This window comes from Drosophila takahashii, chromosome 2R (assembly GCF_030179915.1).
Source record: "Drosophila takahashii strain IR98-3 E-12201 chromosome 2R, DtakHiC1v2, whole genome shotgun sequence".
Classification (NCBI taxonomy): Eukaryota; Metazoa; Arthropoda; class Insecta; order Diptera; family Drosophilidae; genus Drosophila; species Drosophila takahashii.
The window spans coordinates 10,000,797-10,015,697 of NC_091679.1; the positions used below are offsets into that span (position 1 = coordinate 10,000,797).

A 14,901-nucleotide genomic window follows, 5' to 3' on the forward strand; every position below is an offset into this window, starting at 1 on the left:
TGATTAAAATGATATGGATAAATCAGATTGTAGAAACGAATTCTTTGGGAAAATTTGTATGATTGAATATGAATCTAATGAAGAGAACGTAAACATAAATGATAAGATTACTTTTGAAAATTTGTTTCGTAAATATTACACTGAAGCTGTTCGACCAGTAGTGCCGGAAACAAGGTGCGAAATGAAAATAACGATCACGGATGCCAGGCCATTTAGCTGCAGCCCCAGACGCCTTTCTTATGCTGAAAAAAATGAGTTGCAAAAGATTTTGGATGAGTATATTGCTAAAGGATACATCAGACCAAGCGAGTCTGAATTCGTGTCACCAATAGTGTTAGTGAAGAAGGCGTCGGGCGAACTTAGAATGTGTATTGATTTCAGAAAGTTAAATAAGTTAACAGCAAAAGACAGTTATCCAATCCCTTTGATAGATGACCTACTGGATCAAATGACAGATAAACAGTGGTTTACAAAGCTAGACTTAAAGAATGGGTTTTACCATGTTTTTATGCAAGATGAGTCGGTGAAGTTTACTTCGTTTACAACACCTTTAGGCCAATTCGAGTTCCTAAGGATGCCATTTGGGCTAAAAAACGCGCCGTCTACGTTCCAGAGGTTTATAAATAAAATTTTTAGTGATCTGATAAGAGAAGCAAAGGTTATCGTGTACTTAGACGACATAATGATTGCGACAAAGGATATAAAGAGCCATATAGAAATCTTAAATGAAGTATTTGATAGACTAACAAGAAATAAATTGGAATTGAGGCTAAGTAAGTGCGAGTTTTTTCAAACGGAAATTAAATATCTAGGGTATACGGTTAATGGGTACGGCATCAAAGCAGATGGAAAGGTCATAGCGGCGGTTAAAAATTTTCCTGTTCCTTCAAAAACTAGTGAGGTACAAAGCTTTTTAGGACTTTGTTCATACTTTCGCAGGTTCATCAAAGATTTCTCTATAATTGCGAAACCATTATACGACGTGACGAAGAAAACGACAAATTTTCGGTTTGGGGAACTTGAGCTAAAAACGTTTGAAGTTCTGAAAGAAAAGTTAATAGATTCCCCTATACTTGCTTTGTACAACCCAGCGGATGAGACAGAGCTCCACTGCCAGGGTAAGGATGAGAATATTGTTAAAATTAAAAAACTTCTAGAAGAGACTGAACACAAACTGTACGAAATGCGAAATGGAATTATTTATCGGAAATACCATGACTCTTTATTATTTTATGTTCCAAAAGATATGGAAACGCACGTACTCTTTAAATACCATAATGGACTCGGACATGTAGGTGTTGACAAAGTATTAGAAGTTGTTTTGAAAACATATTGGTTTCCAAAGTTAAAGGAAAAGATAGGACAACATATTAAAAATTGCTTAGAATGTATTGCATTTACGGCGAAGGGCAAGCACGAAGGCTATTTACACAACATTCAGAAGCCAACAAAACCTTTTGAACAGTTACATATTGATCATCTAGGCCCAGTTACGACGAAAGATAAGAAATCAAGACATATTTTAGTAATTGTTGATAGCTGCACAAAGTTTGTAAGACTGTACTCTACGAAGACCACAAAGTCTACTGAAGCGATATCGGCACTGGAAAACTACTGCAGATCATATAGTACCCCTAAATGTATAGTCTCTGATCGAGGATCTTGCTTCACCTCCTCAGAATTTTCCAATTTTCTAAGGACTCGAAAAATAACTCATACACAAATAGCAACAGGATCGCCTGAGGCGAATGGACAGGTAGAGAGAATAAATCGAAGCATCAGTTGCAAAATTGTCAGATTCAGAACCAAGTTGGAGCTTTGAAAAAGTACTGTGAGAAATTGAGTTTGCAATAAATAATACAGTTCATAGAATGATTAACCAACATCCAAGTGTAATGTTATTCGGAGTTGGCCAAAGAGGTAGTTTAGTTGATTGCCTTAGAGACAATTTGCGAGAAGGACAAAAGGAAAGCAGAACAATTGAAAATATAAGAGAGAACGCTCACGAAAGAGAAGCTCAGTTACAAAACTATAATGAGACGACGAAAAACAGCAAACGATTGAAGGCAACACAATATGAGAAAGGAGATTATGTTGTAGTAAAGAATTTTGATTGTCACACAGGAGTTTCAAAGAAACTTGTTCCGAAGTTCAAAGGACCTTTTGAGATAGTCAAGTTGTTACGAAATGATCGGTATGTTGTTAAAGACGTGGAGGGATTTCAGCAATCTAGAATTCCATACTCTGGCGTTTGGGCGGCAGCTAATATGAAACCCTGGCTCGGTTGGTCAAAAAGCGAAGAAAATGAAAAGATAAATGATTGTGAAGAAAATGATGAGATACACGATTGTGAAGAAAATGATGAGATAAACGATTGTGAAGAAAATGATGAGATAAACGATTGTGAAGAAAATGATGAGATAAATGATAGTGAAGAAAATAATGAAATAAATGAAAATAAAATAAGTGTAAAGGAAAATAAAGGCATTAGAAAAGACAAAGATAGTGATCGTAATAAATTAGTTAAAGTTTACAATACTAGAAGCAAGACCAAAATAAAAGATCGTTAACTCAGATTTAGCTATACCAGGATCAGGGGATCCTTGTTGGTCAGGATGACCGAGTTGTGGCAGCCCCATACATATATTTATACACTCATATATATATAGTACCTATAGTAGCCCTAAGCATAACTGTAAATATATACCGATAGTAGCCCTAAGCATCCCTGTAAATACACACACGGCTCGTTATATATATGTATACATTCTGTTAAAGTTTCTAGCTGTTAAGAGAATGTTAGCAAAGGAGAGAATAAAAGAGCGAGAGTTAGTCTTGAAAGTGATCCCGACCTGAACTGTTTGACTGCTACATTATATTGATTTTAATCATTAAAACTCGATTGCACTTAACAAAAAAATGGAAGTCACTCAAATTTTTTTGGTAATTATTTTCTTTTTATTATAAACAAAACAATAAAAAAATATAATTTTTAAAGTTTATTTTTGTCATAAAATTTTTTTTTTTTTAAAAAAGGCGTGACTATGCCCATTTTTTCATAAAAAACATAAATTTAATATTATATATGCAATTAAAAAAAAATACCTTTAAATTGTTGCTTCGTTTTTAAGTTATTAATTAAGGCCACAAAAAGTGGTCATCCAGCCTATAGTGCACCCTCTGCAAGGGTATAAAAAGCCAAGAATTGTTGTCAATGATGGATGAGGATCAATAGTTTGGTTTGCTTTGCGGACGGAAGGAAATCGGTATTCAGCTAAATTAATTAATGAATTACACTATGCAGCATCAAAAATTTACCTCGATGGATGCTATATTTTTGGATTTGTTACGAATTCCCAAGTTTAACTGCGTTTTCCAAAAAGTTCCCCGACGCAAGTATTCTTAGCAAAAGGACCTCAAAGTTCGAAAAATGCTGAAATTGGCCAACTTTGCGGAGCTCTCAGAGGCAAATGGATGCATGGTTTGATTCGATGTTAAAGTTTTTTAAAAGATACACCCTTTATCTTTCAAACCCCATACTTAAAATAATTTTAGGATTTTTTTAAGGCAGAAACAAATTTTAGAAAACATATTCAAAAAAACTTAAAAACATACTGCTGCGGTTAAAATAGTAGTAGTGTTGCCGCCCTGTGTTTTTAAAAGTTTGATGTTGTAACTTTTTTTATCCAATAAGTCTAATAGTAAAATCATAATCAATACAATATTACCAGGAAAAGATCAATTAAAACAACAAACTTTTAAATACACAGGGCGGCAACACTACTACTATTTTGACCGCAGGTGTATACTTTTATGTTTTTTGACTATGTTTTCTAGAAATTGTTTCTGCCTTAAAAAAAATCCTAAAATTATTTTAAGTATGGGGTTGGAAAGATAAAGGGTGTATCTTTTAAAAATCTTTAACATCGAATCAAACCATGCATCCATTTGCCTCTGAGAGCTCCGCAAAGTTAACCAATTTCAGCATTTTTCGAACTTTGAGGTCCTTTTGCTAAGAATCCATGCGTCGGGGAACTTTTTGGAAAACGCAGTTTAACTTGGGGACTCGTAACGAATCCAAAAATATAGCATCCATCGAGGTAAATTTAAAAAGCACTAAAAATGCTGCACAGTGTTATCAAATGCTCCCGCGTTTACGATGACTATAATAAAGAAAGCTAAATTATCTTCTAATGGCATTTCAATAGATCAAACACTTTCCCTTGTGATAGACAGTAAATTGTCAATGCACCAATACAATACCTTAAGGTAGCATTCAAAAATTGTCTGACCAAAATTGTACCCATGTTATGATCTCGTACACACAAATACTGATCTCATCCATAGGTTACAGATATCATCGGATCCATTTATAGAGAGTTGGCGAGCACCACCAAAAACTAGACAATTTTTTGGCTCTTAAAACCGCGGACGCACGCGAACGCAGCTACGCAGTTAAAAAATATGAAAAAAATGGACGTTTGGGAAATAACGCATAACTAAGAGATGCGGCTGGCAACATGGAATATGTTTTATTTTTTTGGTTTTAACTAACACAAAAATTAGTGAAAAAAGGAGGAAAGCGATTTGATACCTAGATTTTAAAATATACCCCCGGAATTGCGAAAAAATACCTAAAAAAAATTTTTTTTTTTTTAAGTGAAAAATTTGACAACTTTGAAGGGGCACAACATTTACAAGGAATTTTTTGATTTGAAAAAGTGGATCAATTACCTGTCGATTGGTATGGGTATAGTTTACTGCTCACTCAGTGCGGTTCCAGAGATTTCAGATTTAGCGTGTCTATAACCGATTTAGCGTCGCTTGTGAACGGTTGTGTTTACCATTGTGCTCTGAGTTTTTGTTTTATATTGTGTTATTTCCGCAAGTATTTTGTGTTTATTTACTAACAAAGTTTAGCCTAACAATCGTGTTAGTGACTTTCATAGATCTCCCAGATTACGGGTACGTGGTTATAGTTATTTTAACATTTCCATTTGATTTATTTAATATCTTGGCTTTGTTAGTGTAATTTGCACTCTCCAAATTGGCTCAAATATTCTCTCTCTTACTCTTACTCTCTCTCTCTCTGCCGCTCTATTATAACTGTAATTTCACTCTCTCTGAACCTGCCGAATTTCTTGTAGACATATTCTCATAGTATCTCTCTCTCTTGCTTGCTTTACATTTAACTGTTCGTGCGTTGAGTTGTTTTGGTGCCCCACAAGCCACGCTCAGTCGATAGAAGACTTTTCTCTCGCGCTCTCTTTCGATTTAATTCGCGATCTCGCGCTCTTATACTTTTTGTGTTTTTGTGATTTTGTGGTTTTGGAATTTGATCCCAGTGCCAAATTTACTTGAGGTATTTTTTTATACTTTTATATACTTTTTATTTTATTCTCTTTATTCTCTAACGTATTTTTCTTATAATGACTCTTATCTGTACTAAGAAAAATTGTAGGACTGCATCTAATGACCCTTTTGTTTACTGTTGGCTCTGCGAAGCAATGATGCATTCTAAATGTGCAGGATTTACTGGCAGAGTTAAAGACTTTATTGAAATGCGGATTGGTCTCATGTGGGTATGTGAGCCCTGTAGGGATTTGGCAGTTGAGATGAGCAGCTTTATGAGGCAGACTCGAGACGGCCTATGTAATCTTTCACGAGTTTTTAAACAGCTCAATGAAGGATTTAATTCCGTATGTGAACAATTTAATAATAAAAAATTATTAACCGAGTCGCCCAAACGCAAAAAAGCTAGCTCAACGACAGTAAAGGCGAGTGTTGAATCCTCTTTAAATCCAAACTTGGTAGCTGCTGCAGTTTCTGGTGACACAGGGGTAAGTGAACCACCTGTGCCAATGGATACTGCTAGTTCAGGTGTAGTCCCTGTAGCCCCTGTATCTGAATGTCAGGCTCCAGATCCGGCGGTATCAACCAATCCGGAGCCGACCATACCCATAGGTACAGTGGGCGCCGTTTCTGTCGCTCGGCCGAATGAGGTTCAGGCTGCTGCTGGGGGGCGTAAAAATCTCTCAGTTGTACCCAGACGTACAGAAGGTGCCGCTTCTGGCGCTCAGCTGAGTGAGGTTCAGACTGCTGCTGGGGGGCGTAAGAAACTCTCAGTTGTTCCACATAGGAAGCAACTATTTGTTTCAAGATTTACGCCTGATACCACATCTGAGGATGTTTTGGAATTCATTCGTGAAAAATTCCCATCCGAGGATATTGCGGTTGAACAATTTAGATTTTCATACGCCCGTAGGATATCGTCTTTCAAAATTTTTGCTCCGCCTGATGTGTTTAAAGAACTGCTTTCTGAAAGCTTCTGGCTTAATGATGATCTGGTTATAAAAGAATTTGTTCCTAATAAACCGAGAACAAATAATAGGCCTTCCACGGTGCCAAAAAACTGAAAAGTTTATTATTGGCTTACCAAAATGTTAGAGGACTTAACATGAAGCTACCAAAGCTTTATGCTGACTCCTCGGCATTTACGGACGATATCTTAGCTTTTACTGAAACTTGGCTGAAACCAGAGATAACAGACTCTGAAGTTCTGTCTACCAATTTTAATACCTACAGAACCGATCGCCTTTCCCGTAGGGGGGGCGGCGTTTTAATTGCCGTCACCTCCACCATAAGTTCTGAGAGAATTCACTCTTATGCCTCTAATGACATTGAATTTGTTTGTGTGAAAGTTTCCCTGCAAACCTTGTCTATTTTTATTACATGTTCGTATATTCCGCCTGGCTCTGACCTAATAATTTATGAGCAACATCTATCTGCTATTAAATCAATTTTACCCTTTTTTTCCAATAGAGACCTTTTCATTGTTTTGGGTGACTTTAATCTCCCTGATATATCTTGGTCCCCCCCTTCTGACTCACTTGTCGCTTTACCTTTATCCACCCATGATTTTGTGGATGGCCTTTTAGAATTATCGTTACAGCAGGTTAGCTTTATACGAAATTCATTAAATAGACAATTAGATCTTGTGTTTGTTTCAGAGCCGTCTGAAGTCACAGTATCTAGAATTGACGCTCTTGTGGTACCAGAAGACCGATACCATCCAACTATGGAATTGACAATTTGCCTCCCCTACCTTGATACCCTCTCTCCTTTAGTTTCTCCAACTAAAATGAGATGTTTTCGGAAATGTGACTATAATAAACTTAATTTAATGATTTCGCAATACGATTGGACAGATCTTTATAACTGTGTGGACATCGAAAGTGCAACGGAACTTTTCTATAGCGTTCTAAACACTTTTTTTAATGAATGTGTTCCTGATAGGCTTCCTCCCAAGCCGAACAGGCCCCCCTGGTTTACAAATGCGCTTCAAAGACTGAAAAATCTTAAAACAAACACTTATAAAAAGTATAAAAAATCGGGTAAGCCATCTGATTTTTCGAAATATGTGGTGGCTCGATCTGATTTTAATGTTCTTAACAGTCATTGCTATTCCATGTATTTAAATCGTTGTAAATTTGAATTTACAAATGATCCGAAGCAATTTTATAACTTTGTCAACGCAAAGCGTAAGTCATCAGCTTTGCCTTCATCGGTTCGATTTAACTCAATGGAGGCATCGACTGACTCTGAAATTGCTGATTTATTCTCTGACTTTTTCCAAACTACTTATAGCTCTTCTTCATGGTCAGAATCAAATTACCGTAATTCCTTAAATAGGGCAAATTGTATTTTTTCCCCTATAATTACTGAAAGTTCTCTCTTAAGAGATTTAACATCAACAACGCCAACTTATTCTCCCGGTCCTGATGGACTTCCTGGGTGTGTGCTTAAGTTTTGTGCATCAACCATCTGCAAACCTATTCTTAAACTTTTTCAATTGTCTATTTCATCATCAGTTTTTCCAACTATCTGGAAGGATTCTTTTATTATTCCACTTCACAAAAAGGGTGCGAAGGCGGAAGCCCAGAATTATAGAGGTATTTCTAAATTGTCGGCTATTCCAAAAGCCTTTGAACGTATTATCACTTCTCATTTGCAACATTTATGTTCCTCGCTAATATCACCGTGTCAGCACGGTTTTGTTAAGCGAAGATCGACTACCACCAACCTACTTGAATTGTCATCAATTGTAATAAATGGATTTAACAATAAAATGCAGACTGACGTTGTATATACAGATTTCAGTAAAGCCTTTGACTCTGTTAACCACTCTCTTCTTTTATTCAAATTAGATTTGCTTGGGTTTCCATGTAATCTATTAACTTGGATTTCAAGCTATTTGAATGGGAGGACTCAGAGGGTTATATTTAAGAACGCTGTTTCAAAAACGATCCATGTGACATCTGGAGTACCTCAGGGTAGTCATTTGGGCCCTTTGCTGTTTACTTTGTTTATTAACGATCTTCCCTCTATTGTAACACATTCTCGTGTACTAATGTATGCGGATGATGTTAAGCTTTGTTTGACATATAATAATATAGAGTCTGGTTTTGGCTTACAATCAGACATTGATCAATTTCAAGTATGGTGTGAGTATAACCTCTTAAATTTGAACTGCCTAAAATGCAACGTAATGACCTTTTATAGGGTCACCCCTACCTTTATAAGTTATTCGCTTCAGAATTTGCCACTTGACCGTATATATTCAGTAAATGATTTAGGCGTTCTTCTGGACCCGAAGCTTAAATTTGACTGCCACATAATGTCGACAGTCAATAAAGCTATGAGTGTTCTTGGGTTTATAAAGCGTTGGTCAAAAGAATTTGATGACCCTTATATAACCAAATTATTATTTACCTCCCTTGTCCGTCCTATATTGGAATATTGTTCTTCGGTTTGGAGCCCACAATACCAAGTCCACATTGACCGTATAGAGTCGGTACAAAAAAAATTTCTCCTTTTTGCCCTTCGTAGTTTGAACTGGGATCAAAACGTAAGGCTACCTTCCTACCAGAGTAGATTATTATTGCTTAATTTACCGACACTTGCAAATCGTAGAAAAATGCTTGGTACCATTTTTATGCATAATCTTATAAGAGGTGATATTGATTCTGTAGAGCTTGTTAGCCGCCTAACTTTTAATGTTCCCTTTAGACTAACACGTAATTATCATCCTCTTAATTTACCTCGATGTACATCAAATTTTGGTCTGCACGAGCCCTTTCGCGTTCTATGTAATAACTATAATGTTCTTTATCATTTAATTTGCACATCAACTTCAATCCCGGTATTAAAAACTAACATTTTAACTCATTTGCTTCACTCCTAACTGCATGTTTTTTTTTCATTATTGGTCCCGTCTTTATGGGTTTTATGTATTCTTCCTCGCGAACTCGCATTTTTGCCCAAATTTACAAAAGGGCCCCGCGCGTAACAAGCACGTGCTTGGTGTCGTTGGGCCACTTGTTTGTACTTCTCGTAGTGCATCAACGTCCATCATATATATATATATATTTTTTAAATTTTGTTTTTAAGTTGTCAAAAATCAAAACGCCTACTTCACCAGTTTACAAAAAAAAAATTGATGAAATATACCATGAATGAAACCTTTGTTTTCCGGTAAGGTACGTCTTCCTTATTAAGAAAATGGCACTTAAAATTTTTTTTAGGATAAAATTTTTTTAAAGTGTAAAAAACGTTTTTGACACTTTTTTAATTTCTAACTTGAGTTATGGACAACCGATTTCAACCAAAAATGACTCATTTTACAGGTGCTCCAATGCCCTCCAACTTTCTTATACACTGCATTGAGTTCCATTCATTAGTTAGAAGCCAAACTTCGTCAAAGTTGTAAAAGTGAGAAAAAATGCAAAAATGCTGGCAAAAATGGCATCGTTAAAAATACACGCCTAAAAACCGAAATTAGTTTTATGACTTATACTTAAAGATACATCTTTAAGTCAACTAACAAGACCAACAACAAAAAAATCAATCAATAGTTCGATTTTATATTGATTTTTTACCTTGGGAAAAACGGGTATTACAGCCCTGTTAGAGCCCTGTTGTGTCAGTTAACAGCTGTAAACGGCCAAAAAAACACCGTTGTCGCAAGCTTCAAAAATGCATATCAAATTAATTTGCTGGTGAATTGTAATGAACAATAGCTTGTTTTTTTGTCAAAGCACATTCTACCAGTAGAAGCTATAAAAATAATTTCGGTTTTTAGGCGTGTATTTTTAACGAAGCCATTTATGCCAGCATTTTTGCATTTTTTCTAACTTTTTCAACTTTGACAAAATGTAGCTTCTAAACTAACCAATGGAACTCAATGCAGTGTATTAGAAAGTTGGAGGGCACTATATTACCTGTAAAATGAATCATTTATGGTTGAAATCGGTTAACCACAACTCAAGTTAGAATTTAAAAAAGTGTCACAAACGTTTAACATTAAACACTTTAAAAACAATTTTATCCATAAAAAAAAATTTTAAGTGCCATTTTCTTAATCAGGAAGACGTACCTTACCGGAAAACAAAGGTTTCATTGATGGTATATTTCATCGATTTTTTTTTTGTAAACTGGTGCTTCCTACAAAGTTAAAATGAATTTTCTCATATTTGTTTGAATATTCCTAAGGGAGCCTCAAGATATAGTGATCCGATCCGGCTCGCTCCGACATATGTACTACCTGCAATAGAAAGAAGATTTTCCGGAAAGTTTCATCGCGATAGCTTTAAAATTGAGAGACTAGTTCGCATTGAAACGGACAGACGGACATGGCTAGATAGACTTGGCTATTGGTGGTGATCAAGAATATATATACTTTATGTGGTCGGAAACGTCTCCTTCACTGCGTTGCAAACATCTGATCGAAATTATAATACCCTCTGCAAGGGTATAAAAAAAAGGCTGGAAGTCTCTCCTTAACTTACTAAAATTAAAATACCATTTAAAGCAGGGGTGCTAAAAACTGACTTATGGCAGTGCAGTTACAAACACCATTAAAAGAAAACAAGAAAGGAAGCTACCTTCGGTCAGCCGAAGCTTATATACCCTTGTAGATAAAGTAATGCTTACTCGGTGCAGTTCCAGGAATTCCAATTTTGTTTTTAAGTAGTCAAGAATCAAAACGCCTACTTCCTACAAAGTTACAATAAATTTTCTTATATATGTTTGAATTTTCCTATGGGAGCCTTAAGATATAGTGGTTCGATCCGGCTCGCTCCGACATATGTACTACCTGCAATAGAAAGAAGACTTTCGGGAAAGTTTCATCGCGATAGCTTTAAAACTGAGAGACTAGTTCGCATAGAAACGGACAGACGGACATGGCTAGATAGACTCGGCTATTGGTGCTGATCAAGAATATATATACTTTATGTGGTCGGAAACGTCTCCTTCACTGCGTTGCAAACATCTGACTGAAATTATAATACCCTCTACAAGGGTATAAACACACGCACGCAAGTAACGAGTCACACACGGTCATACAAAAGACAACAACACTTTGCATTGTGAGTTGAGGAGAAAAAAAAACTTCAATGGAATTTGATGTTGGCTTGGATCGCTCTTATCTATTAAGGACAGCGACACAAAGAGGACTCGGGGTGTGCATAGGCAAGCATGGCGAGTGCTTCGCCGTATGCTTAGTGCTAATACAAAAACAATTGTGCTTTTGTGCCATAGGAATGAGCACCCCTGCTTTAAAGGGATGCAGAGGCCAAGTTCAAGCTTTTTTTTGTAAACATTATAAATATACAAAAAGTTCTACACTAGTTCGTATTAGTAAAAAAAAATAATTGAAATGTTGTTCTAGTTGATTTGTTCATCTTTACGTAATAATCCAGTTCTACAAAATTATTACAAAATAAAAACAAATGTACAACAAGAAAGGAAGCTAGCTTCGGCCAGCCGAAGCTTATATACCCTTGCAGATCATTCCTATTAATTAACAAATCGCAAAAATGTTCAATTTTCTAATATTTCTCATTAATTTTCCGATCGTTCCTATGGCAGCTATATGATATAGTCGTCCGATTTTGATCAAATTAAAATTGAAATTCGGAAATATTTAAAAAGAGTCATATCCTAGAGTAGAAGATAATACAATAAAAACCAAAGAAGCTAGAATTTATTTCCTATTACTTTTCCATTAATTTTCCGATCGTTCCTATGGCAGCTATATGATATAGTAGTCCGATTTTTTAAATAATTTATTCGAAATTCAGAAATATTTAAAAAATAACATCCCCAAAAGTAGAAGGTAATATTTCAAAAAACACCGAAGCTAGAATTTTTTAAAGTTTTTTTTTCCGATTGTTCCTATGGGAGCTATAAGATATAGTTGTCCGATCCGGTCGGCTCCGACATATATACTACCTGCAATAGAAAGAAGACTTTTGCGAAAGTTTTGTATCGATAGCTCAAAAACTGAGAGACTAGTTTGCGTAGAAACAGACAGACGGACAGACGGACGGACAGACGGACATGGCTAGATCGACTCGTCTTGTGATGCTGATCAAGAATATATATACTTTATGGGGTCGGAAACGTCTCCTTCACTGCGTTGCAAACTTCTGACTGAAATCATAATACCCTCTGCAAGGGTATAAAAATTAAAGTGATAAATGAAAAAATAAGAGAAATCCATGTTTTACAATGCTGCAGAAAAATTAATAGAATTAAAAAACACTAAGAAACTTTATTAAAATATATTATCATAATTTAAATAAGTTTCAAGTTTATTTAGAGGTAGTCATAACATTTAAACAGAATCAAATTGATTATGGAAATATACTGGTTTAATGCCCCTATTATTTTTAAAGCAACTCTTCGTAAGATGCGGAGTACATCTCACATCCTACATCCCACATACTCCATCCCACTTCTTACATATTGCACAAACGCCGACGTTACCGGGAACCCCCGTGGCAACTGCCGCCGCTGGATGCACTTTGCCTTTTGAGGGGATGAAGCCATATCAGCATTAGCGTCTGATGTCTCTTGTCTGCCCTTTTTTGGGACATTTCTTTGCACTATGGGTAAAAATCCCAATTTTGGTGCATAAACCTATTTATTTTCATAATTTATTTTAATGAATGGACCATACTAATCGATACTTGACATCTTCATTTAAAGAAAACCGCCTTTCAAAAATTTTTGGTGGCAAATCTGTACTTTTGTTACTGCAACAAAGTTGCCTGATAGAGAGACCTAGCAATGTCGGAAAATTGAGAGAAAAATTAGCTTACTTTGCTTGTTAATTGTGTGGTGTGAAAGAAGACTTTCATAAATCTGAAAATGGAAATTCCTTGCAAAGGTATTTGTTAATGTAAATTAGCTTAAATGTTTGCTTTTATGTGTCTTGTTGTCCAACTGTGAACTGTCTTATATGTGTATCTTTATGGATTTGAGCTAGCGATTGTGTTTGTGGAGTATAACTTCTTAATGACACAGAGTTGCAAAGAAGTAAAAACGAGGAATTAACCACAAAAGTGTCCTTGTTGCCATACAATTAACCATTTTTGCTCATTTTTGCTCCTTTTTGGTAAACATGCGTTTATCTAGCCACATATGTGTTCACCATGTATAGGACTAATTAATTTTGGTTCCCCATGAAGCTACATCATAATTGAAAAATACATTGTTCCTGTTGGCTCCTTAGCAGAAAGTGCATCAGAAGCTAGAATCGTCACTAATAAGGAAGTAAGAAAATTAATTTTAAAAAATCCAAAACAATTCACAAAAACTAGCTGAGTGGCTTATAAATTAAGGACATAAGGTATCTTTGGGTCAAAAAAGCTTGTAGAAGAAAATATTTTTATTTAATTTATAAACGCTGTTCACAAATTAAGATTTTTAAATTTTGTTGTGACTTTTAAACTTTGAATGCTTCCACATTCTCTTGTGGTTACGTTAGATTACAATTTCAAAAAGGATCATACAGAAGAGACGTGTAACTATTTAATTCCGAAAAGAGTAACAAAATTGGTTGACCACTCTTGAAGATATATCCCAAAGGACGTAGAAAAATGAAGATTTTGTTAAATTAAAGATACCGGAAATACCAGAGCTGATGGAGTATGGGCGCAGTGGCAAATTTTGCTTAGAAAAGCCGTATTTATCGAAATAAAATGGTGGCAAGCCTGTTTGCATGTTTAATTTTAAACAATTACTTAATAACAAAATTTTTAACTACTACTACGGGGACAAATTAAAAAAAAAAAAATTAAAAATTTTGTTTAATTTCAAATAATGCACAACAAAAATTTCAATATAATATCAGAAATACAAGAGCTGATGGAGTATAGGCGCAGTGGAAAATTTTGCTTAGAAAAGCCGTATTTATCGAAATAAAATGGTGGCAAGCCGGTTGGCATGTGTAATTTTTAACAATTACTTAATAAAAAAATTTTTAACTACTACTACGGGGACAAATTAAAAAAAAAAAATTCAAAATTTTGTTTAATTTTAAATAATGCACAAAAAAAATTTCAATATAATATCTTTTAAACTTGAGTTTTTGCACCAAAAACGGGTTTTTTACCCATAGTGCTTTGGGCCAAAATCTCAAAAGACAGTTCCCCTATTTTCCAGGTCAGAGATATGAGGCATGTGCAAGCCGATTGTGCAACTCTTTTTTCGGCAGTAGGGGGTTTTGGGAATAGCGAATTTAATTTTCAATTTTGGGCCAAAACATTTGCGCCTTTCATTTTACGCTGTCTGCCAGTCAAATGCAAAGGACCCTATATACCATTCTCCATAGTCAGGCAGTTATTTTTGCGCTGCATGAGCAAATCTTTAGTATTTGTACAAGCGAAAGCCGCAGACTGGAAAAAGCCGCCGCATTTGAATATGCAATTTGCAATTTGACTTGGTTCTGCCGCTGAAAAGAAGGAGGCTAAAAACCGCGCGATTTTGCTCCCTGTCGACAGCTAGGACCCACCATGCCCCACCCTTCCGCCCCCTCAAAGCTCCAATGCCCCT

General features: G+C 35.6%; 1 protein-coding gene across 1 annotated transcript in view; it reads right to left on the bottom strand.

Moving 5' to 3' along the window:
• LOC138912734 (transcriptional regulator ATRX homolog) overlaps window positions 1-14,901 on the bottom strand; it is a 1,213,613-nt gene that overhangs the window by 312,042 nt on the left and 886,670 nt on the right. The gene's annotated exons all lie outside the window — the stretch shown is intronic.